At 37.3% G+C, this 15,935-nt stretch overlaps 1 long non-coding RNA gene across 1 annotated transcript in view; it reads left to right on the top strand.

Moving 5' to 3' along the window:
• Positions 1-737: 737 nt before the first annotated feature.
• Positions 738-15,935, top strand: part of LOC132661561 (uncharacterized) — a 49,591-nt gene continuing 34,393 nt past the window's right edge. Inside the window, exons 1-2 of the long non-coding RNA XR_009602285.3 lie at positions 738-881; positions 996-1,074. This is a non-coding gene — a long non-coding RNA (uncharacterized LOC132661561). The remainder of the gene's footprint in view (positions 882-995; positions 1,075-15,935) is intronic.

Genomic DNA, 15,935 nt, shown 5'->3' with positions numbered 1-15,935 from the left:
TTGATCCGCTAATTTTAATTATGTAGCATCAGAGAAAAAAGGTCTGCATATGTCTCTAAGATATTTTATTTAAAAATTTAGTTTTCAAGGACTAGTATAAATGTCTGTACTTAACTTTGCCAACAGTGGATTATTTCCAGATGCATCCTTCAATAGCATCATGTAAACATAAACTTTCTTCTCATAGTCATTACAGCTAGCGTTTATTGGACATTTACTATGGCAAACATTGAGCAAATATAGTACATGAAATATCTTGTTAAACTGTCACCAAAAACAAATGAGCTAGATATTGTTATTATCTTCTTTTTATGAGGAACAGAGGCACAGAGGTTTATATTTGAAACCCAAGTCATCTGAATCCAGAGTCTGTGTTCTTGACTACATTATGTCCATCCATTTAGCATAATGCTATATATAAAAAGGGCTCTTGCTAGAAGCACAGTGAAGTGAAATTGAAATTCAAGGTTAGTGAAGGACCCTTTTATTTTGGTAAGTCAGTTCTTCATAGGAAAACAAGAAAAAAAAAAACCACCTTAGTTTGTGATTTTAATCACAGACGTCAGTCATTTCTCCAAGGAAGACTAGGATTTGCCCAGATAATAGTTACTGAATATCTACCGGGTAAAAATTATACAGTATTGGGGAATATTTAATTCTCATGATTACCAGAGGGAAGAGGCCCAGGAATTTCAGAACTTTCCTAAGTTTGCATGCAAAAATTTGACTTTAATATATATGTGTACTTTTCTGAATAGGATGCTAAGAGCTGTCGTCAGAGTTTCCAAGAATTAATGGCATTGCCCATAGGATTCACAACCACTGTCCTGGGGGATGTGGGCCAAAGAAGACTGGGTTTGGACCTGGCCATTCGGCTCCAGGTGAGAAGAATCTTCTTAACATATGTGTACTGAGCCAGCACATTAATATCCAGGGCCCACATGGGGTGGGGGTTTCAAACTCTGTAGTGTTTATAACATATGATTTTTGCCCAGAGCCCCTTTGGACAAATGAGGATTCCAGAGACTTGAGTCCAGCCAACTTTCTCTTTCCACTCAGAAGACTCATCTAGTAGTAAGTACAACTATAACCCCAGGAATGATTATCTGACAGGACAGCCACAGGCATCAGCACAGTTAGCACTGATGATACCATAGTTTTATTTTATATTTTTACCTATAGCAGAACCTGCTCAGTGTGTTGAAGAAAACTTAATAATAAAATCCCCTGTTAGCCTAGAAAATCCTTTCCTCAACTGTGGCTGAGAAAGAAAACAATCAAATCAGACTGAGATGTACATCACAGGTAATCTGCTAATGACATTATAAAGACAGGACAATCCCATCCTTGCTATGCTACCACACAGACATGATCCATTATGCACGTGTTCTCAAGATTCATTTGTCTTCTTGGAATAAGACGTGACAGAACTTCTGGCTGCACATTCTTTCACAGTTCATCTCCAATTCACCTGGTTGATTGGGGTAGCCATCTGGGCTAGCTAACTGCTTTCAACTGAAGAGGTAATAAAATTTCTGTATCTCTTTGACAAGCAAGTGGTTACAGCTTGGAGAAGGCCTCGAGGCTAAGATTCTGTTGGCAAGAAGATAAGGGCTCCAGCTTCCCTTACGTTTACTTTTCAAAGAGAGAGAGAGACCCTAGGCCTTTAAGGAGAACTTTCCTAGACTCTAAGACTAGTTTACTTATCCCTTAAAAATGTTTATGTACAAATCAAATGGACACAGAATTTACAAATACTAGGTTTCTCAAGGACATGTTCTAAGAAAGGGGGTGGAGAACACCTCTTTTTGACTTGTGGCATCAGGGAAAAATCTTAAAAAAAATATTTTACCTTTATAATATTAACATAATTTCTTTCCAGAATTACAGTGTAAGGAAAAGGTGGGGCATTGGCTTCACATGTGACCTTTACTTACACCCTCCCCCAGAGAGTGCTCGTGGGTGCAAAAGTGGGGGAGGGGCTAAGGGAAGGCCTGGGAGAGACTCTCAAGCATGCTCCACGCCCAGCGCAGAGATTGATCCAGTACTTGATCCCATGATCCTGAGATTGTGACCTGAGCCAAAATCAAGAGTTAGATGCTTAACCAACTGAGCCGCTCAGGCGTCCCACATGGGATCATTAAAATGAGATTTTTTTTCCCCCATCCTTTGAGATAACAGTTTTAAGAGCTAATGGATTCAGTATATGTTTCTGGTTATGTTCTACAGAAAGGAGATTTGGAGATGGAAATTCATGCTCAGGGCATTTAATGGGGAATTCTTAGACTCAACACCTGTGGAGAAATGATGGCAGCAAGTTCCAGCAAAGGGAGGGAGTGAGCATTAGTTAGCTCTGTGGCCTAGAAGGCCCTGCATATTTGCAGAGCATTGAGGCAAGGAGGGTGGACTTTTCCAAGGGGACTTACATTAACTAGCTGTATGTTGACTGCCCCTGGGAAGGCAGTGTTACCCTGGCAGAGGTCGTTCTCTTCTGAAAAGGACAATTCCCAGAGGATTCAGCCACCAACCATTTGGAGAGATAAGTGTTTCTGTTCCAAAGAGAGGGGCGGGGACCTGGGTGGCACATCACATCCATTACAGTGTCTGACTTTTCTTTAAATCTAAACTCTACTCTATTTCAACACCATTCTTATAAATAGTGTGAGTCAGTGTGTGGGTGAGCAATTTTAGAGCAAAGAATTACCAGAGGATTTGTGAATAGTCTCTGTGTACTTAAGGAATAAACGCAGGAAAAAATAGGGTTAGGCTGTTTGAAAACCAGGCTACTTAGATTCAGCTGCCAAGTGTGCATCTTCCAAACTCTGCCTCCTTCCTTTCTCCCATCTCTCCTGAGGAGGCCAGGAGGCTCAGCCTGGACATTTACAAATCTCCTTTGTGGAAAATCCATTACTCTCAGTGCCCTGAGTGAACATTATCAGGATTAAATCCCTGGCTTGGCATGGTTGTGGAGGGTTTTTTAAATAATAAAGCATCACATGTGATAAATAGCAATGTATACTTTAATTATGTAGTTGCCAAGTCTAATTATATGTATTGTGCAGCAACTTAATAAATGGGTTCTCTCAAAGAAGGTTACACTATGTATATAGCATTACTTCAGTGCCCGTGAAAGAAAACTTTCCTGCCTAAGCCCTTCACTAATTTGTAGCTATGCAAATAGTAAAAATGAAAAAAAAAAATAGGCTATCTAAGACATTCACTACTGAAAAGCCTTCGATGGCTCTCTTTAGGCTGCAAAAAAAGTCCCAGCTCTTATGAATAGCTTATAAGGCTGCCAGTCTTAGACCCAAGCAAGGGGAACCCCTGCCCATGTCTGTGAGCTTTAGAGGATATCCTGTGACTCTCCTCTGGCTTTCCCACAGGAAGGCAGTCTTTGGGGCCAAGGACATATGCCTACTTATAGTCCTTGCTCCTGCAGCCCCTGCTTTTCAGCTCTTGCTTTAGAACCTCTTACCCAATGGTGACCTGTTTTCGGGGACCAGGCAAGGCCTGACCGGGGTCAGCTCTTCACGCAGGACTTACAACTTGTAAACCTTTTAATATATGATCTGTAAATCTTCATTTGTATTCTTTCCTCATGTTTCACAAATGCTGAAGTCAGGCCTGGTCCATGACCTAACCCCTAATTTTTGCTTCAGCCCCATCTTTATTCAACCCAGTCTCTTCCCTTGTAATGTGTACTTGGAACATACTGAGCATACTTAACTATCGACAGTGTCCCAAACAAATCAATCTGTCTCTTATCTCTCCGTGTTTGCATTTGCCTCTGTGAATAATTTTCTTTCCATTGACTATCCCATGCCCTCAACTCTATTCTGCCTTGTCTACCTGGCCAATTTTCACAGAAGAGGCAGTTTAAATATTGCTATTTGGTGAATCTTTCCCTTGTGTCCCTGTTCTTGGTTCTGTTGCATCCACGCGACTCCTGAAACAGAATGCTATGGGCACCAGTGACAGTTGCAACAAAGTTTATTACAATGAGAGGCAAGGCTGACCGATCGGGACCAAAACTCTTGATTAGAGTGTGGCCTCGAACAGCCGGGGTACAGAGTTTTTAGAGCCGATCGCATCGTTTTATCATTATCTGGGAACAGAACAGAGAAACAGTTCCCAGATGAGTTAGAAACAGTTGCCAGATGAGTCAGAAACAGTTATCGAATGAGGTGATTATTTTAGACTTTCTGCCGCTAAGTTGCAACCAGTGGATCTCCTTGCCGTTGTCTCTGATGCTCTTTTTTGAGGTTTTGTTTCTTTCATTGGTAAAGCCTGATTCACAAGAGTATGAAGTATGATTTACAAGAGTAAAAGCAAGGTTGTTATCTTTTGACCTTCAGTGTCAGAACAAAGTTGTTATCTTTGAAGCTAAGCGTTAGCCCTACAGTACAATTTAACCCTTACAGTTCTCCCTCACCCAGCTGCACTTACATACTCATTTCTCTCTAATCTAGATTAAAAATATTGGCATCAATGAAACTACATTCTAGTTGTTAGTTGAGGATAGGAACCATTTCTTAGACATCCTTCTAACAACAGAGTCTATCATCGTATTTCATGAAGAGTAAACACTTCAAAAACATTTGCTGAATGAGCGTATCTATAAACTATTCAGTAACATGATGTTAGCATTCTTAAAAATGAGAAAAAATAGGTCACAGAAGTATTATCATGTGAGTTTGAATGTTAAACACACTCTCTCCCTAATTTTAATAGTTCTAGGTTGATGAGTATCTGGATTTGATGTATACAACTCATATGCATAAGTAGCTGTTGAGGCATAGATAGTTAAATTACTAAGTCCAAAGAGATAAAACTTACAGCAATGACTCAAGGAAAGAGTTAGTGTTTATTTTACTCTATGAACAGAGACCAGTGGTGAAAGAGTTTTGTGGAGTTTTCTCTGATGAAGTAAAAATACTTGTTCTTCATTACTTTCATGAGGGTGTGAGGGATTAAGTACACGGTGAGTACAAAAGGAGGTTGGGGGATATACAGTGCGAATGGAATTGAATGATTATCTATTTCATGGCTGCCCAAGATAATGCTTAAAACCTCACACATTTAGAGAGTGTCGTCTACGTTTCTTCTACAACCTTGTATCATTTCCTTAGAGAAATTGCAAGCTTATTGCCTCAGACCTACCTATTACACAAAGCTCGATCGATACAGACAATTCACATGCTTAGATAGTTACATTCCGGGGAGAAAAAGAAGGATGCTGCTGTAAAAATGGTGTCGATGTTTCCTATAAGAGTAATAATAATAATAATAATAATAATACAATAGGGCAATAATGCTAAAGTTTTTACATACGTATAATTTAATCTCCTCTAAGTTACAATTTGTATGAAAGTCTTTTCAATTATGTTTAAATTTAAGAAATAGGAAACACTCGGGGCGCCTGGGTGGCACAGTCGGTTAAGCGTCCGACTTCAGCCAGGTCACGATCTCGCGGTCCGTGAGTTTGAGCCCCGCGTCAGGCTCTGGGCTGATGGCTCGGAGCCTGGAGCCTGTTTCCGATTCTGTGTCTCCCTCTCTCTCTGCCTCCCCTGTTCATGCTGTGTCTCTCTCTGTCCCAAAAATAAATAAAAAACGTTGAAAAAAAAATTAAAAAAAAAAAAAAAAGAAATAGGAAACACTCAGGGGTACCTGGGTGGCTCAGTCGGTTAAGCATCCAACTTCGGCTCAGGTCATGATCTTATGGTTCATGAATTCAAGCCTCGCACTGGGCTCTGTACAGACAGCTCAGAGCCTGGAGCCTGCTTCAGATTCTGTGCCTCCCTCTCTCTGCCCCTCTCCTCCTCTCATGCTCTCTCTCTCTCTCTCCCTCTCTCTCAAAGATAAATAAACATTAAAATTTAAGAAAAATTTAAGAAAAGAAATAGGAAACACAGTAACTATCACCAATCACACACACCCCTTCTCCAACTACCTATCTAGTCATCGATTGACCAATAGTATTAATATAACAATAATATCCTCTTCAATATTCCTATTTTCATTTCACAATACAAAATGTAAAATGATAAAAAATTCATTACAATCATAAATTTAAGAATGGCTTTATTTTTTATATCTTCATTGGCACCTTTGAAAATAAACCTTTGGTAAAACTGGATACATGACAATTTTTGAAATAGGAAAGAGACTATCTTGCTGCCTTCCTTTACTTTCTATCATTTTATATTTTATAGATGAAAAAAACCTATGACTTGAAGAGATTAGTAACTTGCCCAAATTCACAGCTAGAAAGCTTTAGGTCCAGCAGAATTTAAACCTAGGAGGTGGACTCAGGATCTTGCCCTCTGAACTGCAATGATATACACACACCACAGAGTTGAAGCTTCAAGTCATTCATAAAATATAAGAAGATGCTCACTAGACGTGTTAACAATTCAGTATTATGAAACTGAGCACATGCATTAGAGCTGCAGAGATGTTCTGATTTTAAGAAGCAAAGATCAGGGGTACTTGGGTGGCCAGGTCGGTTAAGTGTCCAACTTCAGCTCAGGTCATGGTCTCATGGTTTGTGGGTTCGAGCCCCACATCGGGCTCCGTGCTGAGAGCCTGGGCTCCGTGCTGAGAGCTCCAGCTCAGAGCCTGGAGCCTGCTTCAGATTCTGTGTCTCCCTCTCTCTCTGCCCCTCCCCCACTTGCACTCTGTCTCTGTCTCTCTCAAAAATAAATAAACATTAATTTTTTTTTTACAAAAAGAAGAAGCAAAGATTAAATAAATTTCAGGTCTCTTAAATCACTCACTATGTACATCAAAGTCTGTGGGTGAGATCAAAGTGCAGGAAGCTAATACATACAGGCCTGCTTTGCTCCTTAACTTCACCATTTATAAAACAGGGATCATAATTGCATCTACCTCAAGAGTAGTTGTATCAGATTAGTTAATTCATTTAAAGTACTTAAAACAGTGTCAGCCTCATGAATAACACTCAGTAAATGAAGATGTTGTTATTGGCATTGTTATTACTAATAGTACGTAGTGATGCTGATTTTTAGAGGTAACACAGTTAAGTGATAAAAACAACAGATTTTGTTTCTGTGTTCTGTCCCTACTTGTGGAATTTTGAACAAGTCTTAGTTTCCTTGAGTCCTAGCTTTTTTCACTTTTCAGGTTGGCATAATGAAAGCAATCCCGACCAGTTTTCCAAATGGATTTGAAAAGCAAATAAGAATATTAAAATTTTTTTAAAGAAATAGGTGATATTAATTTTAATAATGTATTTATGAAAACAATTATATCCAGAATATAATTACAACATGTAGAAATAGAAACTACAGAGAAAATTATTAACATGATGCTTCATATTCTTTTTTCATACCAAGTCTTGGAAATCCAATGTGTATTTTACAATTACAGAACATCTCAAGTTGGACCGGCCATATTTTCAGTGGTGATAATCATGAGTGGGTCGTGGCTACCATCTTGGACACTGCAGTATCGTATTCTATAATCCTCATTATGACCAATGAAATAGATATTATTTTTATTCTTATTTGCGAACGAGAATACGAAGGTTTAGAGACGTTAAGTAACTTGATTGAAATCGCATGACAAATACGTGGCATCAGCAGGATTTCAGATAGGCTTTTTTTCTGGCTCTAAGACCCATGTTCCTCTCCCTCTAAACACACTGCCTCTCCAAGCTTGCCCCTCCAGCTCAGCTTTACCTAGCTTTAGTGTCATTTTTTAAAAAAATGTTTATTTATTTTGAGAGAGAGAGAGAGAGAGAGAGAGAGAGAGAGAGAGACAGAGGGAATCCTTAGCAGGCTCCACACTCAGCATGGAGGCCAACACGGGCCCTGACCCCACGACCACGCCAGGCTGAGATCATGACCTGAGCCAATATCAAAAGTTGGATGCCACCCAGGTGCTCCTAGCCTCCTCATTTTTAACTTTAGTGGGAATTCTGCTACTAAGGTGATGATGGAGATCAGAGGAAAAAAGGAGTGTATGGCCAGGCTGAAGTTTTTAGCCTCACGAAGCACATCACAAACATTAACTCAAACATATAATCTCATACCCTTCATTGAATCATAATTACAGATATTTTCGTGGAAGTCATACTACTGTCACAAGAGTAAATGGGTACTCACGGGAGACTGAGAGAAAAGCCAAATTACCTGCTGCCAATAGGGTGTAAAATTTCTTTGAAGTCTTGTTTTTTTCTCACCTTATTTTGTAGGGAGGGGAGATGATGCTAATTGTGCATATACTCCAGTGTAGCCATGCTTCTTTTAATATAGAGCTAATGTTTAAAATGACTCAACACAGAGTAAGGTGGGATTTTGAATACCCCTGTGCACTTTCATATGTCTTCGGGTATGTTCTTATCACAGTTTGAAAAGGAATACCTTCCATATGGTCTAAATTTTATCTATGAAACATTCAGATTACCAAAAAGCTTCCAAAGCAGAATGTACTGTTTTTGATACTTCCAAAAATTACTTTAGTTGGATTGTTCATTCATACCAAATAACCATGGGAACATTATTGATATCTTTATTGTATTGCATTCCACTACAAAATGTGACACCTTCTTTTATGGAGACAAAGGGAAATTTTTCTCAGGCCTCGTTTTTAGGAAAATGTCCTAATCTCATTTAATACTGAGGTATTGATGTTAGTTTCCTCTTTGCGACATTTTTGGTCCACTTCTAGAATCTAGATAGGGCTTTGTGGGATAGGTACACTAGAAATGTTATTTTCCTTACTCTTACTTTTTCAAAAGAATTTTAAACACATTTTATTTTTTAGAGAAATTTTAAGGTCACAACAAAATTGAGTGGCAGATACAGAGATTTCCTGTGTGCTCTCCCCTCCCATATAGATACAACCTCTCCCACTATCCCTACTAGAGTGCTACATTGGTTATAATCCATGAACCTGCATCACCACATCATTATCAGCAAAAGTCCATAGTTTACATTAGGACTCATCCTTGGTGTTGTACATCCTGTTTGGACAAATGTATAATGAAATGTATCTACTAGTAAGGTGTCATATAGAGTAGAAATTATATAGAAATTATTTTGGCTGTCTTTAATATTTATAATGGTTATTCTTTGGAGTAATATTCTAATTTTCTTTGTATATTGTAAACTTTTTGGTGCCAACATCCATGCTATTTTCATTCTGGCATCCAGCTTGTACCTTTCATGAAGCCACGACACATAGTTGTTGCCTAATAGGTATTTTCAAAGTGCGTGTAATTTGCCACTAACCACAAGATACAGGAACAGTGTGATTTCCTCCTTTGTGGCCTTCACAGTGTGAAGTGTGGCCTTCACATAACTCCAGAAGAGTCATTAAACTAAACCTGGAAACATATAAATGATATGTTTATTAGCTTGATTCATACCTGTATTGACAAGGATGTTAAATATATCGGTTTTTAAAGGATCTTGTGTATATTTACTGCTATCATGTCTTCCAATTCATGTCTAAATTGAATTGTAATAACTCCTGTAACTCCTAAACTACACAGAAAACAACTACAAACATACTTTGTATTAATTTTTAGAGTAAGGGGATTTTCTGATTTTATTAGAGGTTGAAAACCAAGGGGAGGCTGACAGAAATTCATCCATCTAAAAACTTCAATAGCTTACATAATCACCATTTAGCTGAAATATTGTCAAGGACTCATTACATATTTTCAAAAGATTTTAAAAGTGGAGGTGATTATAATGCACTTTGTGATTCCAAAAGAAAGCCTTTGAACATTCAAAACAGATTTTTTTTCTCTTCCCTAGAAGCAAAGGGTTATTAATTTCCCCTCTAAATTTTGCTTCCTTTTTTTTTCGTGGGTAAAGGCAAAGCATGCTAACTATAAATTATCAGCCTCCTGACACGCTCTTATCCTGTTTACAAAGTTTGAAATCTCATTAATTTAAGATCTGATAGCAAAACTGAAGCAAATTTACATAGCAAATGCCAAAATCTGCTTTCAGACTTTAACTTTTTAGAAAAGTTAAATTAATAAACTTGTTAATGGAAATATTTCTGTGGAAGATACATTGAGTAGAACCTATTTTCATTCTTCTTTAACTTGTCATTATTTTGAATAACAATGTTAAGGAGAAATTCAAGAGCAAATACATATTTACATATTTATATCCATATATTTACCGTCACTTGTAACTTAAATGTAAATAATAATAATAGCCAATCTTTTTCAGAAAAGGAAATTAGTGAATATGGTGCTGTATAATAATTACATTCATTGAGCCTTTTGAATGTCCCTTCCTAAGGGAAGCCTATACTGAATCCACGTGTAAGTTAGGTGCCCCTACTGTGTGTTTTTATAGTCACCTGTACTGCTATTTCTCAAAGCAATTATCATATCTGTAATTATGGGCTTATTTTCACAAAAACTGTTCATTAATATCTGTCATTGTCACTAGATTATAAATTCCAAGAGAGGCAAAGCTCACTTTTTTTCTCCCCTGCTGAATTCCTAGTACCTGGGAGGAGTTGTCCAGTAAATGTTTGTAAAACTAATCATTAGTAAGTAACTGATCCAAATGATGCATCTACATATAGCTGGGGAATTCAGGCATACCTACTTGGGCATTTCTTTCTCTTAACTTTTTCAATAGAGATCTAATCAATATGTGTTTGTACAGTATCAGACATTTAAACAATTAGGACAGATAGTGGTTGAAACTTTGAAAAATCTTTCACTTTCCTCTCTCCCACTGGCAATCAATCCATAATAGATGAGCAAATTGGGAGGCAAAGGACTTATCATTTCTTTCCTGCCTTACTCAAAGTTCAAAGACCCATCAACAAATGCAGGATGATAGGTTACTTTATACCACCTGTAAACAATTTCATATTCTTGGGGCACATGGGTGGCTCAGTCAGTTAGACTTCTGACTTCAGGTCATGATCTCATGGTCTGTGAGTTAGAGCTCACGTTGGGCTCTGTGCTGGTAGCTCGTAGCCTGGAGCCTGCTTCGGATTCTGTGTCTCCACTCTCTGCCCCCGCCACACTCGTACTCTGTCTCTGTATCTCTCTCCCTCAAAAATAAATAAACATTAAAAAAATTTTAATTTCATATTCTTTGTTCATGTAATATATTTCTAAAGTATTACAATCAAGTAATATTGAAAAGGAGCTTTTCATTCATATGTATGCCACGTGAATGATAGCTTAAAGACTGACAGACGTGAAAGATGCTTTATGATAATTATCAAGTCTGAGAATCTATAGCCTTATAAATCACATTTCACCATTGGCTAATTTTATTTCCTCATTTTATCAATGAGAAAGCAATTTTGTAAAACACTGTATTTTTATTTTAAAATTAGAAGTTATTGAATTCTAATCTAATGCTTGTATTCATGATCGCCTGCTAAAACAAATCAAACACACTAAAAAGCATATATAACTAAGAATTAGTCACAAAATATATGATAAAATAACTAAATTTATTAGACAAGAAATTTCAACCTGAGTTGCCTACATGTTTCCCTATTTTACAATGAAACCAAATAAACACATACCAAAATTGCCATATTGTGGAGTTAAATTATGATCAGCTTAAATATGTCTTTAATCCAAAATATTAAGACTGGAGCAACAAGGTAATACTCTAGTATTCACCATGCATGTAGGTATATTAAATCTGCTAAAGAAAAAAAAATCTGCAAAACTTTTTGAAAAGTGTTTTCTCGGCAGTCACTAATTTTGTAAAGTCAATAAAGTAATTTCTGTGTCAATCACTAACATTACATTATTTCATGAAATATGCTTTGGGAGATACTCCTCTAAGTGCCTATTTTTATTTATTTTTTAAAAAGAATTTTTTTAATGTTTATTTATTTTTGAGACAGAGAGAGACAGAGCATGAACGGGGGAGGGGCAGAGAGAGAGGGAGACACAGAATCGGAAGCAGGCTCCAGGCTCTGAGCCATCAGCCCAGAGCCCGACGCGGGGCTCGAACTCACGGACCGTGAGATCGTGACCTGAGCTGAAGTCTGAGGCTTAACCGACTGAGCCACCCAGGCACGCCTAAGTGCCTGTTTTTAATCAATCAGCTAATATGTTTATTGAGCATCAGTATGTGCAAGAATAAGAAAGTCAGGACCTCTGCCTTCTAGACTTTTCTTTTTAGGGGAGACAGAAAATAAATAATCAAGTAAAATAATTAGGATGATATAAATGCTTTGAATAAATTTAACTGGGCAATATAACAATGACGTCTAATTTCTGATGGGAAGGTTGGGGAAGGTCACTCTGAGGAGGGTATATTAAAGCTGAAATCTGAAGTAGAGAAGGGTCCACCTCGGGGAAAAGCCAAGAAAGACCAGGACAGACACAGAGAATCAAAACTATAAAGACCTTTAGATAAGAACAATATTATATTCAAAGAACTGGAAATTCTGTGTGTCTGTAGAATATATTTTAAATGCAATCAGAGTACCAGATACCATTGAAGAGATAGACAATTCATACAGAGCCCTATAGATCCATAGTGAGTGATTTGTCCTTAATTCTGTGGAAATGCACCTAAAGGTTTTAAGCTTCATGAAAATATAATCTGGTTTACATTTACGAAGAATATTCTGGCTGCTCACAGTCAGGGGAATGGAAGGGAGAAGTACAAGAATAGAAAAAGGGAGATGATTTTCAAGGTTATTGAAACTGTCAACTGAAAGACAAAAATGGTTCAAACAAGGGTGATGTCAATGGAGAGGGACAAGAGTAAACAAATCAAAATGCAGTTTGGAGATAAAGCTGACAGATTTTCTAATGGATTTCATGAGGAGACTGATGGAATAAAAACAGTTGAGTATGACTTCTTAACTTTCTGGGTTTTAGAAATTGGATGGATAGTGATGTCATTTCCTGTGTTCGTGAAAATTGGAAGAGGAATAGGTTCAGCTGCAAAAAGTCATTATTTTTTTTTATGTTACATTTAAGATACCCTTTAGATATCAAGTGGAGATGTCAAGTAGGTAGCACACAAGTGAGAATATGGAAAATTTATTGACTGGAGGTACATTGGATTATGATTTATATGACATCAATCCACTATGACACATACAGTGTCAGGAAAAAGTTGTGAAAGGTTTTGAGAATGAATGGATCAAAATTACTGGGTGTAATCAGTGGAAAACTATGTCTTCTTTACAGCATACCCTTCTTGGTTATTTGATTACAGAGGAATTGTGCCTTGCATTGCTTTTGAGTTATTTTGCAACTAGAGACATTGCAGGTAACTGATGAATGACAATGATTCTTGTCTGGGATATGCAAATACATTTTATCTGGTGGAGGAACAACCGAATCTTCGAATCTTGGATTCATTCCCAAAGCCAGTTTTGCATGTATTTGTAAGTTTTAGTTCACCTCCCATTACTCCCATCAAATAACCTTTTATTTTCTTCATGGATCTTATTTCCTCTTTGAAATAAACTTGCTTATTTAATGATTTAATTATGTATTCCCTACCTTGTCTAACCAGGGGGTTAGAAGTGAAGTCCAGAAGGACAGAATTGTTACCCATCTTTACTATACCACTGCATCCCAAGCAGCTACCAAATGCTTATTATTTAAAAAAAAAGGCTAATAAGATTTTTCCATATAAGTGAATACTTGCTTTTATTTAAAATAACTTTTGGAAAACAACCTGCAAAGAAATAGAAGAGGACATAGTCTAGTAGTTATGCACATGGACCCTGGCTCTGCCCCTTGTAATAGATGTGACTTTCTGCATGATATTTAATGTACTTTAGTTTTCCTGTTTGTAAAATGATAATAATAACTATGCCCACATCTTAAGACTATTATAAGAATTAAATGTTAACAACTTGTTAAATGTCTGGGAAATTACCTTGTGTTTAGTAAGCACTGCATGTGTTTGTTGGACAGTAACGGCAGAGTAGATGACTCATTATATTTTAAACCTTTCCCTTTCAGTTTCAGTTCTTCACTCAATGACAGATTGTTTCAGTGAAGGAGTATACAACTGGGTCAAATCATTTAGCCAATTCTTTTCTTTCTTTTTCTTTCTTTTTAGCCAATTTTTTTTTTCTGTTCGTTTCTTATATGCTCACAGCTTCCACTGTCAAGGCTATTTTGAGTGTGATGTTGGCACGGGGGGGTGGAATTCACCCTTCATTTTGCAATTATTTAGGCTCTAAATTATTCATCACGTTTAATGCTCAATCAAAATTTTTAGAAGCTGGCACCTGCATTTAGTTTTTTGTGGATGGAGTGATTGATTGATTGATTGATTAAGTGGGAGAAGGATTCTTTTTAGGATTTTTATTGTGCCTTGTCATTCTCTGAAGGGTGTTTTAAATCCTTTCTCTGCAGATGGCATTTTCCTAAAGAATTTTGTACTGGAATAATTTAGATTTTGTGGTATTGTGAACATGTTTGTTTGAATCCTTTGTAGTGACATTTCAAATCTTGGGAAGCTATGTTCAAAAACATATCCAACATTTGAGAAGATGTGGACATCTTTAAATAAATTGATGACTTCTTCCTATCTTTCCCATAGTTCTGTTTTCCAGGTTAAATTTTAAAAAAAGTTAGCCTAGGACAGGCTCAGGGAAAAAATAAGATTAAGTTCAAAATCACAGCTTGCCTTTAAAAACTCTTCACCTTGGGGCGCCTGGGTGGCTCAGTCTGTTGAGCGTCCGACCTCGGCTCAGGTCATGATCTCGTGGTCTGTGAGTTCGAGCCTCGCGTTGGGCTCTGTGCTGACAGCTCAGAGCCTGGAGCCTGCTTCGGATTCTGTGTTTCCCTTTTTCTCTGCCCCTCCCCCGCTCATGCTCTGTCTCTCTGTCAAAAATACATAAACATTAAAAAAAATAAAAAAATAAACGTCTTCACCTTGTGTCTCTTCTTTACCTTTTATAGTCTCATCTCTGATTATATTCCCTATACACCTAGTTTTTTAGTCTCATTGACTTACAAGCTATCTTCCACAACCCTGATTCCCTTTTCTTGCCTCTGGCTCTTTGCTCAACTGTTCCCTCTGCCTAGAATGCTCTTTGCCACCATATAAACTCAATAAAAATATTTTATGAAGCCCACTCAAGTTTCAAATGTTCCAAGATGCCTCCCCAGATATACCCAGGAGTTTTATATACCATATTTTGTCCTCCAGCAACGCCATCAGAGCATTTATTATGGTCTGCTTTGAGCCAACATTTCTACACTGTTTCTCTGTTTCTGTTTCTGTTTTTCTGTTTTTCTGTTTCTCTGTGATTATTTAATTGAAAGCTTCTGAGGCTCATTTTAATTTTTAGTTATTATGGACTACAGTGTCCTGTAGAATGTGTTACCAGGGTGAATTTCAAGTGATGTGTGTTGTTGAAAGGGATCATTCTATATTGGCCATGGGATCTATAGTTGAAGCTGAGTTCAGATCTTGTATATACTCCTACTATGACAAACCAGCCTCTAGTGTTCATTTCCTTTATCTATAACATGGGAGTAAAACCAACTTCTTTAAAGAGCTGTTGTGGAGATCCAGTAAGATACTACTGTGAAAATAGTATGTAAACCATAAAGAACAATATGAGCACTGATTTCTGTGATCTACTGTCTTCTTTCTTTTTAGGCATTTTCGCTCTTCCTTGTGCCTTCTGGATAGCATTCCACTTATAAAACCATTTTTTTCCCTTCCATATGCCCCATTGAACAACTATGCCTGTATTTCTTAATTTGGTAATGCATGTCTTTATTTCTAATTTACGCATCTTATTTGGCATTTAGAAATACAGTGGTACTACTGCTCAAATTTGCTTATTTTAATCAATATGTAATACCAATGTGATGATCAGGGTAGGATGATGGTTATACATGATAGTGATCAGAACCATGGAGAGCAGCAGGTGTATGCTGAAGATAATACGTATAGAAAGTTGAATTTCTCTGGTCT

This window comes from Panthera onca, chromosome D1 (assembly GCF_046562875.1).
Source record: "Panthera onca isolate mPanOnc1 chromosome D1, mPanOnc1 haplotype 2, whole genome shotgun sequence".
Lineage (NCBI taxonomy): Eukaryota > Metazoa > Chordata > Mammalia > Carnivora > Felidae > Panthera > Panthera onca.
The sequence above is the reverse complement of the archived record's forward strand: the minus strand, read 5'-3'. Positions and strand labels throughout refer to the sequence as shown.